At 36.1% G+C, this 8,931-nt stretch overlaps 1 long non-coding RNA gene across 1 annotated transcript; it reads right to left on the minus strand.

Annotated features, from left to right (window-relative positions):
- Positions 1-1,055: 1,055 nt before the first annotated feature.
- Positions 1,056-8,401, minus strand: LOC121419862. Its single transcript, XR_005970643.1, has 3 exons — positions 8,316-8,401; positions 1,644-1,720; positions 1,056-1,184 (listed from the first exon to the last, which is right to left on the minus strand). It is a non-coding gene; the product is annotated as an uncharacterized LOC121419862 (long non-coding RNA).
- Positions 8,402-8,931: the final 530 nt, after the last annotated feature.

Consider the following 8,931-nt stretch of genomic DNA (forward strand, 5'->3'; position numbering starts at 1 on the left):
ATCTAGCGATTTCAATTCATAAAAATTCATGTTAATATAGCACTCTTTAAGAACCCCCGAATTTAACGTACAGCTCTATACACCTAATTTAAAAGCTTTTTTTTTGTTTATTTGATTTTCCTCTTTAATCTAAGTACTATAAACCAATGCACATCAGCCAATGAAGTGCATTGCCACTTTTTATATACAAGTAAAATATACAATTAAGCTGACTGAAAATATCTAAGGGTGATTATGTTTTAGAGAAACCACCCCCCAATAGTTTCTTTTCTTCATCCGTGCCTTGTGGCATTGAAACAGGGGCAGCTCCAAGGATGGAAGGCTGGGAGGCCGCCTAATCGCCTTTCAATTAGTGACAAAAGGGTGAGAAGTCAAAGAAATGGGGACAGTGGGTGGAAAAAGAAAGAAGAACACAAAATAAAGAATAAGCCAGTTCGTAGTTCCTTTCTGCGCATGATCAAAAGACTCTACGTATGATCAGAGGAAGGTCATTTGTACTAAAGTGACATGGTGGTTTAAAATCTAATGAGATAAGCACCAACTTTGATGTCTTGATTATTCTTTTGAATTGCGGATTTCATTTACATCCACAAAAAACAACAATGCGTCCACGAGCGACTGGTATTTCACAGTTTGCAAAGTACATTGTGCAACATGCTATGATATGCATTCAAAGTAGGAATGCAGCAAATACCTTCATCAAGTGTTCATTGGTGCACCTGGTCTATTCAATTTCTTCATCCTGCTATGTAAGGCAAACTTACGTAATATCTTGCTTTGAAATCTGCCTATCATAATGAAAGAAACGAGAGGTCATTTCTTTCATTATGATAAGGAACTACGAACTGGTCTATTCGGTAGTAATGCCTAATGATAGCTTTACGATCCTTATGAATTATTGGAAACAAAACTGACGTCACATTTGTCTTCACGCCACCAATTTCTGTAGGAAAACCCTCCCGTTATCCCTGTGGTGAGCCATCCTAAAGGCATTTATACATCGTAATCCCCGCCTTTGTTTTAGCGATCTTCATGCTATAGCCGCTGCTGTCTTCGGCTGTATCTGGCGCAGCCTGCAGGGCGCCCTCTTGGTATGAATGCTTTGTTGTACTGTACAGGTCGTTTGTTGTGTACGCGTCCTGGAGACTATCATCCACATAGTTGTACTCCGGTGAAGTGTTTGTCTGAGGAAAAAAAGACCACACCCAAAGAATTCTTTGATTACAATTCGTAATACAACGACCAGTAGGTCCCTTTTTCTACCAATCAAAATTTATTAACGGCCAAAACACAAATTTTTGATGATAGGCCCCACGTCTTTGGAATACTCTTCCAGCTTCCCTTCGTTGTATCCCAAATATTTCATCGTTTAGATAAAATTCAAAGACGTATCTCATGAAGAAAGCATATTTAACACTTATTGAACTAACATCCAACAAGCTATTACTATAAAAAAAACACACGCTTTATTTAGTATAAATTTTCTTGTATAGGAGAAAAAGAGATAGCGAGCATGTGTATATTTCATATTCCATTGAAACGCAGTGTTGCGAATGTATATACACGTCCTAATATCAGGCACCCACCCCTCCCAAAATGTTACGTCTCAAAATATTCAAAGAATAAATTTCTTTGGTAGATACCTCTCCTTCATCCTTGGCCGGTTTGGGTTGTGCTGGTAGCTGTCTCATTACTCGGGCCTTTTGCATCCTACTGTGCCCTGTGTTAAAATAATGAAAAAAAGAAAATAGGGGCAAGTGTAGTTACAATTTCAACTGCCACGTGTCACGCTACATTTCACCCACCTCCATACACACACACACCCACTGCCACACACTTCGTTAAAACACATGTACAAGTTGCTTTTAATCATGCATACATCATTTTTATTTATATGATGCAAGATTAAAGAGAAATGAAGAAGAATTGCCGTGCTCAAGGGCCGTGTCGGAAATCGACTTACTTTTTGCGAGTGGATACCATGCGCGACCAATAAAACACTTTAATAAAAAGGACGTCTTTTTCAAGATAGGGCACGTTTCTTACGAAACGTGATAAGGGTGTCCAAAACACAAAAATAAAATAAAAATGGTATTTATTTCTCTAGGAAAATTACGTGTTTAAGGTCAAATCTGCGGGATGAAAAAACTAAATTAAAATGTTTTATAAAGAATGTCCTTTTTGCCCCAACACTACGTGTTTAGAGTCCGATTTGCGCGAGGTGTAGAAGGTGGGGTCGTACTAAACCAAATGATGTGTAAAGGTAAAACCAACGACCGAAGGACCCGTGACATAACAATAAAATATTCCTTTACTTGTTTAGGGGTTCATCTCAGGAAATATTTGCCAAGAGTATTGTTACTCAGTATTGTTACTTGTTAAGGGTAGAGTTTCACACGCCAATACTTGTTAAAGGGTGCATTTTCAGAATATGGAAACTACGTGTTTAGGGTGCTTTTCGAGACCCCATGGTCGCGCATGGGCACTCGTCAATGGAAGTGCTCCCCCCTTCCGGGCGAACCCCGGAGTTTTGACCTTAACCATCATCACACACGCACACACACAGCTATTAATTTCCGTTCAACAAAATTTTCAAAATATAATCTGCAATACATATTCAATATTTTTTTTTCTTTCACCCTTAACAGGTGCATTTATTTTCCAACAAAAATCTCACATTCGGTTACAAAGCCATATAACATTCTACAAATACAGTTTTAACGTTTCAGGCAAATTGTACATTTTTTGTTTTCCCTTTTTCACAAGAGCATTATTGTTATCAATTCGTATTTTAAGTTCCTTCAAAAAAGTAAACCACAATCTTTTCTTCCTTTGATCTGTTCCCTTTTCGTTCCTCAGAATCAACATTTTGTATATGCTCCAGAAAGCAATAGACATGATATCATCAATACTTTTTTCTTGATAATTTTTCAACAAAGTATTAATGTCAAAGCAAAGTTCTACGTTATAAACATTCTTAACCATCATAAACAGATTATCGAAAAAAGGAATGTTCATTTTGCATTTCAACAAAACATGAAGTAAGTCTTCTGTGCAATTACAAGCTTCACACTTGTCAGAATTGCTAAGCTGCCATAAAAACAACACCCTTCTAGTAGGGATCAAGTTATACAGCATTTTGAAATTAAACTGTTTCAATTTGTTTTCTTTTGTATTTTCTAGATTTCTTTGAAAGATATTTTTCCAATTTATGTAATCATCAGTTAAGTTTGTCCAGTATGATGGACCAACACTACTTCTTTCATATGTTAATAGGATATGATAAAACAATTTACTGGAACAAAACTTCATTTCTTTTTCTTTTTGACGCACTGGTATTTTTGGAATTTCTAACAAACTGGTTTCCTTTATATTATTCATCCAAACTTTTGGTACTGCCTTTTGTAATTTGGAATAGTCAAATAGGACTCTCGCCTTTGTTTTTTCAGCATGAAAGTTTTCCTTTAATTTTGAAAGAGATATAAATTTACCTTCAATACAAATATCTTTCAAAAAATTATATTACTTGAGTACCAATCTTTGTAGAAAAGTGGCTGATTATCATGAACGATATATTTGTTGTACCATAAAATCTGATTATTTGAATGAATATCGTCCTTTTTTATATTTCCTTTAAAATATGACCACGCTTTTATCATTTCTACATAAAACCATGGCAATTTGTTAACAAGACATTTTTCTATCATGTATTGATCAATAGTACAATTTAGAAGGAGTTTGAGACCTCCAAGTGTTTGAAAGTATATTAATGCAAAATCCTTCCAATATCCATGTGTGTCATCAACTATTCTAGCCAACCATTTCAATCTAAAACTCTGTATCAGTTTCTGAATATCAATCATTCGTACGCCACCATCCTCGTAATCTCTGACAATCATTGCTCTTTTCACTTTGTCAACTTTTGATTTCCACAAAAATTGATAAATTATCTTTTCTAATTTCTTAACAACATAACTGGGTACTGAGCAAAACATTATCAGGTGAACTATTTGACTAACAAGTAATGTCTTAATTATAAGGACTCTACCGACAATTGTAAGATTTCTCCTCCTCCAATTATCTACGATTCTCTGTATCTTTTGTAGCTTTGTTTCCCAATTCAGTTTGACAACCAAGTCTAAATCATTATCTATGTGAACTCCCAAGTATTTAATACAGCCATTTGTCCAATGTAACCCAAAATTTTCAAAGTTCCAATAATTCTTTGTGGAGCCTAACCATTTCAGTATTGTTTTATCTTTATTAACCACTGGGCCAGCAACATTTCCAAATTGATCTAATTCTTCCAAAATGTATTTCATGGAAGACTTTTCTCTGAAAAACACAGACGTATCGTCTGCATATTGCAAGATTTTTAATTCTTTTGTCTCACTGTTGTTTCCAAACAAAAAACCTTTAATTTTATCATTTTTTCTAATTCTGTCTGCTAAAATTTCTACCACTAAAATAAACAACATGGCCGACAGAGGGCAGCCTTGTCTAATGCCTCTACAAATCTGAAATGTTTTTGTTCTCCAACCATTAATTAGTACTGAACTCTCTACTTTTTCATACATCAGTTTAATCCAACAACGAAAGTCTTCACCGAAATTGAAATTGAGCAAACAATATTCAATAAAATCAAATTCAACGGTATCGAATGCCTTTCGAAAATCAACCAGCATTAATGCCCCTTCTAAGTTTTGCTTTTTCATGTATTCAAAAACATCTTGTGTGAGTCTAATATTAAAACCACTCATTCTGTTTTTGATATAACCAACCTGATTTTCATGTACAATTTTTGGAATCACTTTATGTAACCTATTTGCCAAGGCAGAGGCCATTATTTTATAGTCATAATTCAGCAGAGTTATTGGCCTCCAGTTATTTAAGTCTTCCAACTCTCCTTTTTTGTGAATTAACGTAATAACTCCTAAACGTTGAGTTTTTGACATGATTTTATTACTGAAATTTTCATTTAGTGCATTAACAAACATAAACTCAATATCATTCCAGAATTCTTGGTAGAACTCTATGGATAAACCGTCTCCTCCCGGAGCCTTATTTCTGCTCATTTTAAAAGCAGCTTTTCGACATTCTGAATAAGTTAACAGTCCTTCACAATTTTGTTTCTCTTTTTCATCTAACTTATTTACTAAAGAACTTTTAAAATATCTTTCTACCTCTTCTTTCTGTACCATTTTACTAGCATACAACTTTTCATAAAAGGAAACAACCTCATTTAGTAGCTCAATTCTTTTCGTGATAATCCTGTTACCTTTTCGTAGTCTAGTAATATTTTTTTTCTGAGCATTTTTCTTTTCTAAGCTCATAAAATATTTTGTATTCCTTTCACCTTTCTCCAACCATTTGACTCGAGAACGTATACTTGCTCCTTTACATTCTCTTTTATACAAATTATCTAATTCACCCTGAATTCGAAAATACTCTTTTTTAGTCTCATCATCAACATAATTTTGTTCATCCAGTTTCTTAGTTAAGTTTACCAGACTTTCTTCTAACCTTCTCTTTAATTTGTTAGATTTACATTTTTTTCCAACACAGTATGTTTGCGTAAATTCACGACATTTAATCTTTGTAAGTTCCCATCTTTCACAGAAACTAAGATTCATCCTTTCGATGTTTTTAATAATGTGTCTTACTTGATTTTTATAACAGTCATCTTTAAGGATGTTTGTATTTAATTTCCAATATCCTGGACCTTTCTCTAGCTTACCTGTCAAAACCTTTAAAAAGATGGCATTATGATCACAACGTACAGATGTCACACATCATTATTTTTGACTTAAAGTTCTCATTTACCATCCAATAATCAAGGCGGGATGCCACATCTAAAGACACGTTTCTCCATGTAAACTGTTGTTTTTTAGGATTTAAATACCTCCATATATCGCATAAATCGAGACGCTTAATAAAAATCTTTAAATTTCGTGGCGTCTTATAATAAGCGTTCGGGATTCTTTTCACGTCTTTGTTTGGACAAAGAGTAGAGTTAAAATCGCCCCCTATTATCACATCGTGATGTGGAAGTCTATTTGATTCTATCCATACATATAATTTTTTAAAGAATCTATCTCTGTGTTTCTTTTCTGTTGGTGCATAAATATTTACAATGCATACATTACAATTGTTTATTTTAGCATTCAACATAATCATCCGTCCTTCTTGACCCTGAATAATATTGTTGACAACAATTGGTAAATCGTTTGATATAAGAAAGGCAACTCCTCTAGCGTGGTTTGACCCATTACAACAAAAAAATTGACCCCTCCATTCGTTTCGAATAATTTTCAAAATATCATCTGTCCAATAAGTTTCTTGTAGTAACAGTATATCCGTTTTGTGTTGCTTGCTCCATGAAAGGATGGCGTCTCTTTTCTCTTTGTTTCTGATACCTCTAACATTCAAACTAACCAAGTTGCAGCATTTGTTTTTTATTCCGGTCATATATCTATTTACACTATATACACTTTGCACTGATTAGAAGCAGGCAGTAAATACTGTCTATTTCTTTTTTGCAGCTTTGCTTTTGTTTTTTTGTTTACGTTTAGCACTGGCGAACTTCTTCCCATCTTCAGGGAGTTTCGGTGAATCTGCCGACATATCAGAGTACTCTTCTTCAACTTCAAGTGTGTTGGCTTCTTCACTATCACTCTCTGAGTCACCATCACTCTCCGAATCTCTCTGGGAAGCATTTTCGCGATCGCTCGCCCGTTCCGCTGAAATAAACTGCGTGATCTTTGCTTGCGATTTTGGTGCTTCTTTACTGTTACGTAATGATCTGTTGCTCTGGATATGATCAGAAATTAAATCGCGAGCTGAGTCATCTGCATTGGAATCCATCGACGTGTCGCGCGTCTTCTGTACAGGTTGTGCTCGTGGCTTCCCGTCGCACCTGTCAGACATTTGGGCTTCACGCATACTTGGAATCTCATCGCCACCGGTTTGTTGCTTGCATTCATATGCTTTATGACCAGCCTTCGAACACTTTCTGCACACCACTTCTTTTGTGCACGTTGATGCATGATGCCCCTGAGCTAAACATTTTGAGCACAGGGTGGGGCTCTTAACTTGGCCCTCATGGTAGATTCGGGCTTTGAAGTTTTCCATATTCAAGACTCTCGGGAGGGGCTTCATTGGGGGTGTGATGAACAACATTCTATCTCCTGTGTAACAGTCGGTCAGAAGGCCATTCACTCTTAGTTTCATTCTCTGTACTTTGCTTTTGACTTTACATTTTTGTTTCTCAATTTCATTTACGATCACATCATCTTTCACTGACAGTGGGATGTCTTTCACAATTACTTTTACTGATGTGGTGGAATCATGGTGGCTCAAGAAAGGGTTTGTGTCATATATGGGGGCTGACACACCTCTAATGCTAAGTCCTGTAGAAATAAGAGCAATCCTATCGGTTCTGTCATCAAAATAGATCCTCCAGAGTCCCCCAATCCTCTGTAGACCTTTTAAGTTCTTAGTAGAACCTAGGTGTTTATGAAGGGCTATATACAATTCTTCATGTAAAAGCGGCTTTCCGTCTATGGGTACATCTCTGTTCTTTAGAAATACGGGCTTGATCACACTACCACCATCATTCACACCTATGATACCGGAGTCTCGGGCCGCTGATTTCGCGGCGCCTGCATACGTGGCGCCAGGCTCGAGAGGTGGAGTCGAGCTCCCGTTTTCACACATGTTTCTCTTGAAAACTGCTTGTCGATATTCGGGCAAAATTGTTCTGTTCGATAATATTCTATTAGCTTAGTAATACTGTCTCTCAAAAATTTTCACTCACCACTTTCTAACTGTTCAAAAATAGCAAATCAGCTTCCAGTTCTTGGGAAGACGTGTCTCAATCGTGATCTTGACGAGCGCCCTCTCTCTATACATACATACATATTCAATATAATACAGACAGAAAAATGACATTTCGTAACAAATATTGAATACAAACCTAAAGTGTGTTGAAATAATTTTATCTATGAAAAGAATGTAGAAACAAACGGAGGGACTTGCCAAGAAAAGCAAAGCTTGTATAGAAGGCAAGTCCCTGAACTCAGTTTCAGTACTAATCATAAACAAACTATAACGTACGCACCCACCCACACATTTTTACACACCCTCACGCACACACGCATCCGCTTACTCGTCAGTCCAGTTTTACAGGGCGGGATTGCATTTATTTGTTATACCAGCGATTCATCCAATTTTACGATAATAAATAGGTACAAAATTGTATGTGCCTCTCCAATCTTACCATCAATTAATACGGTAGAATACAAGATTTTGCTTACGTTTCTTCATTTTATAAAGAATGAAAATAGCAGCTATGGAAACCAGTATCCCTAAGGTGAGACCAACAATGAGTCCGGTCCTCGCTGTAACAAGGAAAGAAAAAAAATCTAAGAGTGATTCTTGATTCTTGGCATTCATGGCATGGAAACATGACGGGTAGGCTCGAACAGATGAAAAGACAAGAATAAGCAAGACATACCAGAATACCTTCGGCTGCAGTTTACTCAAAGAGGTGGACCGAAAAATAGAGATCCTTTGGCATGTTTTATTTATCATTCGCTTTCCGTTCGTTGATACAATTTGACAATAGTTACTGTGCGCATGATTTGACGGAAATTTTGTTTGAATTCGTTGAATTCGCTTTTGTGCATTTTTCCCATTCGCCACCCTTCGTCTGCCTTCCATTCAATCAGGTGTGAGGGGGTTTTAAATGATATTACAAAAACCTAACCTTGATTAAGATTTCAATGCTGGTGAAAAGCGGCGGCTATAGTCTTGCTCTGCTATTTGATTTGATTTTATTTTATTGTTTACTTCTGCAATTACATCATTCGTATATAATACATTTTCCATAACATAACAAACATAGTATATTTGAGAACTTTTTTTTGGCAT

Source organism: Lytechinus variegatus, chromosome 8 (genome assembly GCF_018143015.1).
Source record: "Lytechinus variegatus isolate NC3 chromosome 8, Lvar_3.0, whole genome shotgun sequence".
NCBI lineage: Eukaryota > Metazoa > Echinodermata > Echinoidea > Temnopleuroida > Toxopneustidae > Lytechinus > Lytechinus variegatus.